Below are 14,197 nucleotides of genomic sequence, written 5' to 3' on the forward strand. Positions count from 1 at the left end.
CCTACATGACACTCATGCCATGACATTCATGTCATGAGTCCTCAGGAGTCCCTTTAGCTACTCCTAAGAGACCTTAGGGTGAAAGCCTTAGTCATGCTCATGACTATGACTTCTACCACCATCCTTTATTGTTTCCTTCACTTAGTGTCCACGTCCGAACCCAGTCCAGTGATCTTTGAGTGTTAATATTTTTTCGCTGAGTCATTGTCATTTTTGTTGAGTCATGCTCATGACTATGACTTCTACTAGCATCCTGTAGTGTTTCCTTCTCTGAGTACCCACGTCCGAACCCATTTCAGTGGTTTTTGAGTGTTAAACTTTTTCGCTGGGTCATTCTCATGACCTATATGACACGCAAGTCATGACATTTATGTCATGACCTATCACTTATGATCGTCATATACTCTTGTCATAGTATGCCAATTTTGGTACATGCCAAGTTAACGAAACGACCATGAGAGCACGAAGTCGTAGGCGGCTAGATAGATAGATACTGTCAAAGTAGCAAATGTTCGCCAATTTAAAAAAAAAGTGGGAGGTGCCCTTTAACGAAGCGTATACATACGCAGCTACTGTACACGGTTTAGCGCACTTACTAAGCCCACTCGCGCTTACATTTGACGCTACATTATCAGTCTGTGGAAGATGCTACATTGCAGAAAATAATTCTGATTCGAATTCGGTAATGTCATTCAAATAAACGGACGGGACGTAGAAACTTCAGTTAGTTTTTTTTTTCTGAGAATGGGAGGAGCGTGGTAATTGCAGATGACTCCGCTTCTCCGTATTTCTGGTAACCCTGCCGCCGTGCCCCGATATTGCTTCTTTCTTGACACGACGGAAACTCTCTCTCTCTTCTCCCTGGCCTCAAGCTCGGCGATCGTCTCAGCCCATTATCTCCGCATGAGCATTTTTATCCCGTCGCTGTACATCTATATCTCTCGTTCTCGGCAACAACTCTGCGGCGCCTGACTATCCCCTCCTCTGAGCGCTTCATCGCGTGCTCGTATATACACACGGACACGAGCGATCACCGGGGCCGCACTCTAACATCTGCGTGCCTCGTGTATACATATAGACCACAGCCTACACGCTCCTGTAAGTTGCGCGCAGCGCCGCCTATACCGCAGGCTAGAAAACGTTCTGTCAGCGGCACGCCTCACAATACGTTCCCACGCCTTGAATGTTAATACAAGCAGGGGCATTCCGAGAGATGAAGAAATAGGCGTTACGAGGCGCTGGCAACAAGAGGATATTTATGCCTGCTGCCGATGTCACGTGACAAAGGAAAATCCAAGTCACGATAGTGGCGGCCATCGCTCAGAACTTCCGATACTACAGGCTGTATACCAGGCGCCAGATTCGGAGAGTGTTCCGCTCTAAGAACTGAGTTGCTATTGACCGAAGCCCTTTCTTGCGAAAAGATCTCGCGCAATAGCTGTATTCTGGATCCGGGCTATGATGCATCATGATGTTCTAATGAGTTTGACTAAGCCAGACTACTCGACTGGGCTCATCTCCGTGCCCCTATCACTCGACGCCCGTACACTGTATTAGCTACAGGCAAGTGCCAGCCTCGATCGAATTCGCAGTCACACGCCTTGTAGTCAGTATAGGAACAGCAGCGCACCCTATTATTGTACGAAGAGTAAGTACACCCCCCGGCCCCCGCTTCCCGGCACCCCCCCCCCCCCCCCCCTTCTACCTCGATTCTCGTGCATTCAAACACACGCGTATACTTTGCGTGTTTCTCATCACTCACACTGACTGTCGAAGAATTAACTTGATAATGACTGCCAGCGAACCTATATTCTAAGTAATGCCTTACAGGCACGACGAGCACGCAGATTACTATGAAATCGGTGGAATACTTGAGCGATGAGCCACAACTCTCAGGCGCCTATCACAACCCGGTGTTAGGCGTTCTTCTCGCTCGTATCATCACGCTGCACAAAACTGTTTAGGCAGTTTAGGGGCGCACCGTCTCGGCAATGGTGGTTGTTGGCGAGTGCATGTCGACAGGTGCGACGCCCTCGCCGTGTATATGTATGCGTGGCCGAGTGACCGCCGGCCTTCGCGAAACGGCGAGTATAAGACGGCACGAGAGCCCGGCCGGGTGCTTGGGCGCGCGAGATCACGCGAGAGTTCACGGGCGTTGACGTTAGCCCGCAGCTGCCCACTGCGGTCATCATGTCAGTCCCAGGGCCCTCGTATACACACACGCGCGCGCGCGATTCGGCGAATTGAGCCGTCGCCGGCCGTCGAAAGCCGCCCCGTTCCGTCCGTCGCCTTCTTTCTTTTTCCCTTATTTTTTTTTCTCCTCTTTCATCATCATCATCTCTTCTTCTCGACACGATGATGCGGCGTCGTTGATGTGTATCAGCCCATTCGTGCATGCGAGAGAAATATAAAACGAGAGGATAGTATTCTTTTGCCTGAGCTGGCATTGGAAATGAAGAAATAAAGAGGACAAGATCTGGAAGGAGAACGTTATTAGGATAACAAAAGATGCGCACGAAAGCGCGATACGAGTATAGGTACTGCTGTCAGGCTGGAGTAATTAATTCCTTTTTTTCCCTCGCTTCTTCTTTTTCTTCTTTCTTTTTTCACTTTCACTCGGCCCTAAAGGGAAGCTGTAGACGGCATTGAGAGATGCTATAGTCGCGCGGATATATGTCTTGGCTATCACGCGGCATCAACAGACATTTGAACCAAGGGATGCACATTTGAGCTGATCACTACAACGCGAATTATACTGGCCGGTTAATATCATAGTCTAAGTATAATGTCGGTGGCCAAGACCCACTGGTATGGTATTGCGCGTAAGCACAGAATCGTACGTGGGCGTGAGGTACCACGTATACGGGTATAGTATTCACCGCCTTTCGCCAGCAAGCCTTTACAAATGCAATATCAAGGTAAATGTTAGGAATAAAGGCATACTGCAATCTGCATAGTTGACGACTGCGTATTACGTCGAAACCTTGCAGTGATCATTCGACCTGCCGGTTGCCCTTACATTCGACATCTAGTATGCGCTAATTCAAGAACAACTTCTCGGCGAGACGGTATTTTAAGAGCGTATACCATTTGGGATTCGTCATTGATGGCGTGCGGGAATTAGGGTGGGCCTGCTTTTATCGATGACCTAAGAAGTTAGAAGCACTGGCTCTTACCGCCGTATACTAAGAGAAACGCCTTATAGCGGGACGCGTAAATAGATGTCGACGCAGCGCCAATCCTTCAATCCCATGTTAAGCGTTGGAAACGAGGGATCGAAAAGCCAGAAGCAAGTTAAAGGCCCAACCAACGAGAGTAAATGACCACGAGAAGGAAAAAAAAAAAAACAAGAGAAATCTATAAGGTATTCGCAAGAAAGCGCAACAAAGCGAGTCAACAAACGCGAGGCGAGACAGGTTGTTGCTGGCGGGCAGCTCGACAATTGCGTGCGGGCGGGTGAAGGACGCCGCACTGACCCAGAAGGAATTGCCGAAGCAGTCTGCTGTTGCGTGCTCGGGCGTGCGGTGTTTCGGGGCAGCAGGTGAGACGCAGAAAAGGGTTGACCGACGGACGCGGCAGCCGACCATGCGTGTCGGCGTGGTGTCGGCCAGTTTTACTTTCTCTCTCTGTCTCTCTTTCTGCCTGTGCGCGTCGAATACGCCAACGCCGTACTACGCCGCGCCGTTCTCAAACTTGCCGCCGCCGCCGAGCGAGGATTGTCGGAGCTTGCTCGCTGATTACACAGGTACACACACACACACTCCAAGCCGGCGGCTGAGGTGCATGAACCTTCATTGTCTGCGCGCGGGCTTTTCGCGTGCGCTTCGAACCCTGCAGTGCAGCTCGGCTACCGGACGTTCTCGGGCGTCTACTTTCTCGGAACTTGCCTAGGGGAAAACCCGACAGCACTCCCGTTGTTTGGACATTCTTCTCCTCGTCGACTCATTCTTCAAGCTTCCTTCTACTTCTCTTCTTCTTGACATCCGCACACCAATTCCTCCATGAAAGCCTTTCTTCTAGAGATTCTCTTGCGAAAACCCAACGCAAGAATGCAAGAAAAAAAAAGCATACTTTTCGAGCAGCACACGGACATCAAAACTGTCCTTTACGTGGCAAGATAGTACCCAGCCTTTGAATTCATTCGCAGGTGCTATTTATGTGCCGACTGTGTCGTAAATGAAGGTGGATCGCACTTTCTTCTTGAAAAAGGCGCAGCGGAAGAGCTCCGTATAAACAGCGAAGCAGAGGAGCTACACCAAAATACTGTATGTGTATAGGTTGCTTTCGTTCTTCCATGGCAGGAATATGAGACGGCGCAGCCGCAACAATCATCCCTCCCTGCTTCGCGGTGACTGAATTCATGTAGTCCGCCAAGAGGTCAGCGTGGCCGTTGAAACGCCCGCATATTCCGGCAGGTGTCATGACAAAAGAATCAGCATCCATTCGCGCCACCGGAAGAGATCGCCTCGGATGTTACGTACCGTACAAGAACGTTCCACGAAGTCAGTTGTTTGGCGAAGAACTCGGCTGGCTACGGGACGGTGTTTCCTGGCGAACGGAAACAGCCTACTGGCGTCAGTCGCGTGCCATAGTCGCGTTCCTTTTCGAGTCCTGTTAGCCATTCCGTTTCTCTTCGCGCCATCCAAAGCAAAGTCATTTCATGTCTTTCTTTCCCCCTTCGAATAAATGACAGGCGCAGAAGCAGGAAACTGGCCGCAGTGTTCGGCCCTCGAGCGTTCCAAAAGCGGATGGTGTCGAGAACGACTCCGTACGTATGCACGCCGACAAGGTGATGCATCTTCATCTCCATCTGCAAACGGCGAAGTCCCGCTGTGTCGGTTGTAGCCGTAAATGAAACCGTCCCGGGGTCCCGTTTCATCACGTCACTTGTCACTCGTCGACCAGGCTGTGCGCGTGCGTTACCTGTTCAAAACAAGGAGGGGGGGGGGGGGGGGGGGCGTAACCGTCGTCTTTTTCCTGCTCCTTTGTTCTTCAAAAGCCGCGCCACGAGGGCTTCTAAAAAAAGAATGTATTGTATGCGTTTCTTCTTTTGTGTTTCTTCCTTTCGTCCATTCTGCTGTCTTCGATCAGTACGTAGTATAAGCTTGTACAATAACCTGAAGCATAATTTTTTTTTCGTCCAACACCATTTTGCGCATGCTTGCGTGCGTGACATGCGTGCGTGACATGCGTGCATGTGTGTTTGTATGTGTGTTTGTATATGTGTGTATGTGTGTTTGTGTGTGTATGTGTGTTATGTGTGTTTCTGTTTGTGTGTGTGTTTGCATATGTGTGTGAGTGTGTGTTAATTACCTCGCCACGAATATGGAAACGCGTATATCCCTTCGACGTTGACAGACGCAAGCACTCGTTCGAGTACACCATAAATTCAAAAAGATAGGAACGGTTGGCGTTACACGCAGGCCATTGAGGCGAGATGGCGAGGCACTTCGGGCTGTACAGGTTCGTTGTTTCAAACCACGGACGACGTGATCTAAAGGACATCAACTACACAAAGAAATGAACGAGAACTATTATAGCTGTAGTTCCCAATCGTCCGTCGTGATACCTTTGTAGGTGTGGCGTTCTGCTACTGAACACAAGACTGCAGGCTTTCTAGCCCTTTGTAATTTTCGGTAATCCCTATATATTGTAGTCAATATATAGGAGTTACCGAAAATGACAAAAGGCTACAATTTGTAGACGACTTCAATCAAATCATTATCTTAGAATGCAGTGTTACCGATTTCGGATGCGATAAAGCAGCTACCTAATAACTAAAAAAAAAAAACTCGACTGTACAAAGAACACAGATCCACAAACACGATTCCATGTTTACTTGCAAACTTGAACATTCGTTCCAATTTGCCCCGAGCAAATCGGTGACACTGTCACTAAATTGAAAAGCCTCTTATTAGCATCTGATACACGGTAAAGAAGCTGCGGGAAACCCGACCGAATGCGTTCGCTGCGGCGTTTGCACACGCTAGGACTTCTCGTTGAGGCGGTCATCACAAGCGAGATCGAGGATCGCATGAGAACGAGTTATCAGCAAGAGTCTTTGGTGTGCGGTGCAGCAACTACGGCAATCCTCCCTTTACTGCAGAAAGCGTGATGTGCACCGCGGCTACTTCGTATGCAAGGAGGGATGACGTCTTATTTGCCCTCGACGTCCTCATCTTGAAGAGCGGCGGGCAACACCGAAATCCTCCTCGCCTACGCGGGAAAGTATAATGCCCCCGGATCGTTGGACATGCACTTTCGGTCAACATGAATAGAAAGGAAAAAAAAAAGAAGGAAAAGGAAAAGAGCACTATGCCTGACGAAGGCCGGCGCGTGCGGGGCCAGCTTTATTTTTTTAAAGCACTAAAGATATGTAAAACAGGAGCCGCAAGCCACCTTGAAACAGCACAGCTTTCATTGCAGAACGAAAGGGCAGAGCGGCGAGTTAATGCACTGTAGAGAAGACGCGAAGGCCGTGCTATCACAGAAAAAAAGAAAGAAACAAAGGAATGCTGAAGCAAGTGAAGGAGTCGAGAGCTGCCCACGGTGTTTTCTCTTTTTTTTTTTTTTTTTCACTGTGGATTCCAGGTGGACGGGAAAATGTCCGGGGCTTGACCACGTAACCAAGGTGGAGCTCACCGGCTGCACCCAAGAAATAGGTTGGCTGCACCCGCATGCACCGAGGAGCGAAATTATTATTATTATTATTTGATTTGTAAACATATACACAGGAAAGAGAAAGCGAGGAGCAAGGCTGGCAACTGCGAAATGTGGTTACGCTTACTTAACGCATGCGCAGTGCCTGGGCGAACGCCGTGGCTACTGTTAGGAAATCACTCTGTTAGTTCGTTCACATGTTTATTCAACTGGTCCTTCAGCTTACTTGCCCGTTCGTTTATTTGCATTTGCTGTTGTATTTGCGGGTCTCATTTTTTTTTGTTCGCCAGCCATGTTCGGTGACTGTTTCATCGAGTTTGTTTGCCCTCTCTCTAACTTTCTTTCTCTTTCTTCAAAAACCTGCAAGTCTCCTTTTGAGACCATGTCAGATGGCCTGCTGATAATTTATTTCGTTCTCTTCTCTCCTTTACTATTTTTTTTCTCTCTCGCTCGACACACTACGATGTCACCCTAGAGTGGTTCGTGTACGAAAACAATATACGTAGTAGTGCTCGAAGTACATAATTTCATGTTTTGAGTAAAAATAGAAGACATCGGCTGTGAAAAGACAAGCTAGAGTTTATCATCAGCAAAAGAAGCTTCTATGATGGACATATATGACTAATAACCAAACTGGGCAAATTGATGAACCGTCATGTATACTTCAGAAACGTACAACAACAGGTTTAGAATGGGGCAAGAAAATCATTACACTAAGGCATGGAAAAAAAAAAAAAAAACGTAAGAGGAAAGGTGAAAGGAGGTACAAAACAGTTGGCTGCCGCGACAGCATCGGCCATAAAAAAAAAAAAAAAAAGCCCGCGCGCGATTCAATCGGTGCGTGCGGTCAAGAAAATATAGCGTTCGCGTCGGCCCCGAGCACGCCGCCGCGCACCGTTCGTCAACCCTCCCCGACCGGCACGCCGCTTTTCTTAGTTCGCCTTGTTTGCCCGAGAGGAGAGAATCTGGGCTACTGGGACTACGACGGGTAGGTCTGGTAGTATACGTCGGCTACGAGTCTTCGAGTCTGGGCCGGCCCACTGCCCAAATGTTCGCGCGCTTTTTCGCACTCCAGTGGCCGGCCATAAATTTGTGCGCCTTTCTTCTTTCTTTAGGCCACCTGTCTTCCGCGCGCGTCCTTCCAAGTAACGACCGAACGAACAGCCACTACGTGCTGGTCACATCAGTCGCTCCGCAGGATCGGCAAAGGCCGAATTCCGTGTTCCTCCCCTTACTACCCCCTCCTCCTCCTCCCCCACCCCCCATTTTTTTTCCGTAGCCATATTTCTATCTCTATCTACGCTCGCTTAGTCGTGATGTCGATCGCAATGCGCTTCGCTCTGTCTGTTCCATTTTCTCTTCTCTTCTCTGTTTTTTTCTCTCTTCGTTTCCCGTCCCTCGCCCTCACTATGTAGACCATATGGCTGTACGTGGAACCTTACGACGTACGGTGGTCTTCCTGTGCCTTCTCCGTTTTTCTGCGCAGACTTTCCCGCCTGTTTTATCGACTTCGCTTAGTCTGTATTTCGTCGCGGAGCAGCTGGTCACGCTGGAGGAAGGTGCCCTTTTCCCAACCTCTCTCAGTCTCTTCTCTTCCTCCCTTTCCAGCTGCTGCCGCTGGTAAGCTCGGCGACGTCGAGCTGCGCTTTGCTTGTCTCCTTCCCGCTAATGGAACCGATTCCCCCCCCCCCCCCCCCCTCCCTCACTGTCTCGGCCGGCGACTTCTTTCTATGCCCTTATTTTCCAAGACTGTGCCCAGAGGAGAGCCGCTTCTTATCTCCTATGACATCGCGCAGAGGGCCTCGATCGCTGCTGGCCTTGTGTGCGCCCTGGCCGTGCTGTCGAGTTGGTTACAAAATCAAGCGCCTATTGAATTCCGAAGGCGCGACGCCGGGATGCCGCCAGGCATCGGCACGTGTCTAATCAAGGGGACGAGGGTACGCCGCCTTGCAAACAGGACAGCGCAACTATAGTTTACGTAATGCACTATTTAGACTTATGCATAGAGGGCCGAACCCACGAAACTTTGTGTTCGTATGTGCTGCTTGTCATTGGTCAACCGCCTTCGCCGATAATACGTCCAACAACATGATTGGCTGACATTAGTTCTTACGAACAGTCCTATAGCGTAAGTACCTTCTGGCGAATGGGGGTGCTGATTACCGAACAGGATTTAAACAAAGCTCGCGCGCAGTCTGCATGCCGAAAATTGAGTCACTTAAGTATGCTTACGTGATTTGACTGCGAAAGCATTACGACTTCTCTAATTAATTGGTTACGTCCATGATGCGTGATGTCCTACATTGTCACCTGTGCTTCACAACTGCACCTTAATCCACCTTTCTCTAGTTTGCACCAACCTTAATCCACCTTAATTCACGCTGACGATGATTTTTGGTAGCACTCGTTGCGGACAACGCCGGCTTTTCTGCCTTCATGGGACGTATAATGCTATCGCATTCATAAACTGCGAGGTGCGGCGGCAGCGGTGATTGGCTGGACTGTTCGGCCCGCCGATATAAGTATGGCCGCGGGTTTATACAAACGCGCGCTTTTTCCATTTCGTGCCTTCGAAACTCGGCCAACGAGGATTGCGCTCGTGTCGAACCTTCGACCTCGCGGTGCGGGGGTCAAGAGCGTTCGGGACGCTCCTTACAACAGCCGCGCGCATCGCGGTGCGCTTCTTTAAAAGAGGTCGTCGCTGGTGGAATAAGAAAAGCGGAACGAAGTTTCTGACAAGGCGGGCGCGGGCACCAGCGAGAAAAAGCGAGCGCTCAACCAAGACGGAACCCTCGAAATAAGCGCGCCATACAGCTTCAATAATAAGACCACGAAATAAGCTTTCAATAAAAGCACGACTGCGAAGCTTGAGCACACAGACGCACTCGTTCCATGCGCCATGCAGCGTGTATTTACGTACATGCCGACCGGAGCTGTTACGCGGGCGCCTTGGCAAAGCAGCCGAAGGGCGGCGACGAGAAAAAAAAAAAAAAAAACGCCGAGAGGAAAAATATAAATAAACAAGATTGGCGCATACGAAGGCACATGCTCTGCTCAGCGGGCGAAATGAGTCTTTCCCGAGAGCTGACAGGCGTCCGAGAGGGCCCCTCGAAAACCCCGTCGTGTCCTGCATGGGAGCATGTCGGGGAGGCCATCGTTGCGTCCTGCGTAGTATATAGTATAGTAGTACATGCGCCGGGCCTGCTGCCACAGAAGCCTCCACCGCCCGCTGCTGGCGCTACGTCTATACGAGGCGGTTATACACACGACTATGGGCTTCGGAATAGCTTTTTGCGGCGCACGCGCCGTATAGTGAGGAATGAACGAGCACGCCTGTGATGCAAGTCTGCGCGCGCGGAGTCGTGCAGTGCCCGCCTCCTCATTCTTCTCTTCAACGGTCCACGCAGGTCTCCACGTCCATGTGCCAACTTGTAGGAGGAGACATGCCAAGAGCTGGGCGACATGCACGGCGCCACGATTCGAAACAAACATCACGCGTTCGGTTGGTTGATTAATTAGCCCGCTGGTATTTGTTCTGTTGCTGGCAGCCTGAAGAAGAAATATCGGCTCGAACTTCGGGACCGCAGAAGCTTTGGAGGATGGTTGTAGCTCTGCGATGGCCGTCGGTGTGTACGTTAGACACCAGAGTGCACTGGCCTTGCGATGGTTGCGGTCATGAAAGCATTTTGCCACCGTGGCGCCGTCTAGAGAACCGGGGCTAGAACCTATTTATACCGGGCATTAGCGATGAGTCATGCTAGCAGGCCACCACCATCATCATCACCATCATTGTTCTATATTTATATCCACTGCAGGACGAATGCCTGTCCCTGCGATTTCCAATTATGTCTTGCGCTAGCTGATTCCAACTTGCGCCTGCAAATTTCCTAACTTCATCACCCCACCCAGTTTTCTGCCGTCCTCGACTGCGCTTCCCTTCTCTTTGTATCGATTCACTCTAGCTAGCACTAGATGTAACTCTAGCTGTAACTCTGCTAGCAGGTATTGCACCCTTACTTTGTAACTTTTTTCTAATACGTATAGAGACGAGAATGTGGACGTCACGAGCAGTCACCGTAGTTCAGAGGTTGTGGGTTCGGCTTTCACTTTTATTTTTTTAACTTTATTTATAAGAATATCAAGCTTGCAATAACATTTAGACCTCACTTTTGTTCGTCACAATTCAATATAAAAAACGCAGCTGATTTCCCGTACGCTTCCAGTGGCTTCTTCGACAGGGCGCACATCTGGTTGACCTGCCTATACCTTTCCTCTTTCCTCCACCTCCTTACATTTTGGTTTCTTGCGGTTGTTGCCAAATATCGAGCCCCCTCGGCTGCCCCTTATTTTCATTCCTATAGATTGCGACGTAATCGGACGACGAGGGCCGGCAGCGCGCAACCATCCGCAGCGCCCTCTATCGTTCGAGGCGCGAGCGAACCGAAAGATCGCTGCCGCTTCGCAATGGGACGCGCCGAATTTGGGTCATCCGGTCTTCTAGCTCCGCCGAGGGGTGGCCGCCGGTGCAGCCACCGCGTCACGCGGCCTCTCTCCATCACTTTCGCCCGGGCGCACTGTATAAATTGCAGCGCGGCCCCACCGCCTCGACATCACTTTCTCTCTCTCTCTCTCTCCAAGCTTCCAACTGCTCAACGCATGCTTGCAATCTCGCTGCCGGTCGTCGTTTACTTTCGTTTTCGACACCCCGGCTCACCGACGCTGCGAGGACCCGCGGCATGCCTTCTGACTCGGAATGGGAGGCTCAATTTCTCTTCGCGAGGCGTCTCGGAGTGGTTCGAAGACTGGTTTCAAGGTCTTCTTCTTTCGGAATCCCGAAGGTTGATTCGGACGTTCTTTTTGGTTTACTTTATTTATTTATTTTTTGGCTACTGTGGCTGTATCTTTGATCTCGTCCGAAAGGAGGACAATCCTTCTCTGGTGGAAATCCGAGCGTAAGAGATAATGGCGGCACTCAGGCTCGTCCGCATTCGCGGTGAGAGATAGAAGAAGCAAAGCTCGGAAGAGCGAAGGAAATTGCTGAGAAAGGCTGAGAAAGCGAGACAAAGATGGACGCAGTTCTTGACTAAAACTGAGAGAAAAGCGGCATCGGGTGAGGGCAGGCGTTCCTCGAAGTGTGAGGCCTTGAATGTATAGAAGCTCCAGGATGCGCGTCGAGGCGACCGGTGAGCACCAGCCGAGTGCAGAAGCCGACGTGAAACGCGAGGAAGAGAATACATATATGAAGTAATACCTATCGCTCAACCAAATTTGAGTGGATCGAATTTCTCCTCGCGTTGCGAGCCCCGAACGAACGAACATAGGTATACATACAACCTTCGCGCCTTTCGAGAAAGGTGTCTTGCGTGGATAGCGGCGGTGTTAAGATTCGCCACGGGATGGGGGCGCGCGGCCGCCTCACGCCTCTGTGCGTGTGTACCACGTGTGCCCGCCCGAAGAAGCCTGTCATCGGCAAGGCTGACCAACATCAGCCAAAGCTGTCCGTCGTCGCCGCCCCGTCGTCGACGTCGTTGCAATCGCTGTGTGGAAGGCGACGTTCTCGCCCGTTGGCGCGGAGCCGACGTGAGATGATGGAGGTTCTCGCGAGACAATGGCCAACGTGCCTGCCGCAGGCAAGCCAGCAGGCAGGGACCAGAGAAGGCTTCCCTCGTCGTTGCTTCTGTTGTTGTTGTTGTTGTTTCTTTTTATCTGTGGAACGCTACGTGCTCTATAACGCGCTGGACGGCGCGGCGGCCGCGACCTGCTGCCCAGCGAATCCGTGTCAGCAGCAGCGGCGGCAACGTCCGCCTTGTTTCGCTCTGGTCGCCGCCGCGCCTGGTTTGAGGCTCCGAGAAGAGCGATCCGCCCGGGCATCAATTAGGGCGCGCGAAATGCGGCGGTCAAGTTCGCGCCTGTCAGCCGACACGGTCGGCCTCGTGTGGTGAAAGGCTGGACAGGTTTCAGCCAGAGGCTTTCCCACATTCGGACGGTGTCTTCCGTCTTTCTTGCCGTCTTGTCCCGCGTGCGGGCCTGAGTGCTTGCACGGTGGCTGTTAGTTGACTCGAGCAGCGCCTTCAGTATAGTTGGCATTTCGAGTGCTCTTTTAACCCTTGTCGCGACTTCGGAAGCGTATATACGAAGGATTGGTCCCAGCAGGAACCATCGCTGTGTCACCGAGCGAACGTGTAGAATAACTAAGTTTTGCCAGCTTCTGCTACTCAGGAGGATTGCTCTGACTTCGTGGACGACGCGACATCGCCATGTTTATGCAGTTTGTTTTTATCGCAAGTTATGTTAGCATCGGGTAACCGGATGCGTGAAAAAAATATATAGATATGAGTGATGAAGGCGTCTCACGGCGCACTTTTCTTCTTAAGAGGGCTAAAAAGTGCGACATAGACACCCAAGGACTGCTTAGCGATGTAATACGACGGGCAAAAACAAAACAAAAAAGGTGTCCAAGACGACCTTCGCGTCCAAGGAACATGTTTATATATATATAAAGTTGAGCGTATTTTCGAAAGCCCCAGACGTTCATATTGATCGTCGATGCAGCGATAAAACTGCGCTCACTAGTTCATTATACAAATAGAAAGGTCAGTCCGGCTGCACGGCAGGACATTAATAACCCCCACAGCGCGGCCACTTGGCGCTACAGCCAAGGCAGCATCCTCGGAATGTGATCGGCAGATGCGACTAAACGAACCGCACTGAAAAAAACACGCTGCGCAGGAGCCAGCTCTCGACTCACGATACTGATGAGCAAAGAGAAGTTTTGAGCTAGTCCTGCTGGCTCGGCGGTCATCTTTTCTCGGCCCCATTTACGTCTTGTTTTCTTATTGCCTTCACGGCTCCCGTTCCAGCGTTCTCCCCAAGACTGCCTTATCGCGCAGTCCAGCGTCATTACAGGGATGTTTGTCGAATACAGATGCCGCGCATCCTTTATTCGCAAGGCCGCACGCGCGCACTATATGGACTTGGCAAGCGCAGACCAGCAGGCCAAGCGGTTGTCAAACGAATCCGCTACCCTGAGAGCTGGAACGTCGTAAATCCTTTCGGCGAGGACGGCGACACCTCGGCTCGGGTGGCGAGGGAAGGTGTCGAGTCCAGAGGCCAAGTGGCCGAGTAAAAACAGGAAGGCGGCCGCTTATACGCTGTCTGTGCTTCGCGACTGAACGGTGTATCGTTCACCGATGCGGTCAGATAACTCCGGAATGTACCTGTGTACATCCGGGACCAAAAGCATGCGAACAAAACTCCGAACAAAAAAGAAGAAGAAGAAGAAAAAGAATTTCTAGGCGCCTGAGGCTGACAAACTGAAACTAACGAATGTACTGCTATGTTTTCAATGCGACTGGTACTGGCGACTGCAGTCGTCGGTTTTATGTTACACGACAAAGATTGGCGCAAATTCTGTTTTGCATGCGCACCTCTGGTGCGCCTACTTTTCATCACGCGTGTAGGTAGAATTACTGTAGGGGCTTGCACAGAAACACTAGGTGTACGCACCCCTCGAGAACTTTGAAATTAACACCGGAAT

The 14,197-nt window shown here is 50.7% G+C and overlaps 1 protein-coding gene across 4 annotated transcripts in view; it reads right to left on the bottom strand.

Moving 5' to 3' along the window:
- Positions 1-14,197, bottom strand: part of LOC119450633 (uncharacterized) — a 317,066-nt gene that overhangs the window by 68,039 nt on the left and 234,830 nt on the right. The window lies entirely within an intron of this gene.

The sequence above is a fragment of the Dermacentor silvarum genome, chromosome 4 (assembly GCF_013339745.2).
Source record: "Dermacentor silvarum isolate Dsil-2018 chromosome 4, BIME_Dsil_1.4, whole genome shotgun sequence".
Lineage (NCBI taxonomy): Eukaryota > Metazoa > Arthropoda > Arachnida > Ixodida > Ixodidae > Dermacentor > Dermacentor silvarum.